This window comes from Morone saxatilis, unplaced genomic scaffold, assembly GCF_004916995.1.
Source record: "Morone saxatilis isolate NCDOM2014 unplaced genomic scaffold, NCSU_SB_2.0 Contig14, whole genome shotgun sequence".
Classification (NCBI taxonomy): domain Eukaryota; kingdom Metazoa; phylum Chordata; class Actinopteri; family Moronidae; genus Morone; species Morone saxatilis.
The window spans coordinates 5,462,756-5,463,075 of NW_023339696.1; positions in this window are offsets into that span (position 1 = coordinate 5,462,756).

The window sequence follows — 320 nt, forward strand, 5'->3', positions numbered from 1 at the left end:
AAAGATTAGAGAAAAGTCTAAAAAAAAATCTAACTTTTAAAGCAGAACTTTTTTCTCTCTTTCCTCTCCCATTTCTAATATTACAACCCCTCAGATTTATATTTGGACGGGCCTGAAACCTTGGTTGGGAAACCTTGGACTAAACTACCAAAATCTTTACAGTTAAAAGTTTACTTCGACCAACTCCAAAAGTAAAACACTATCTAAGCATTGATACATTAGTATTAACAATTTAATGATATAAAATCTAATAATATATCAGTCGCAGGGGCCATTTTCTGCAGAAACAATAGTTTTACTTTTACTACGTAAGAAGTTTT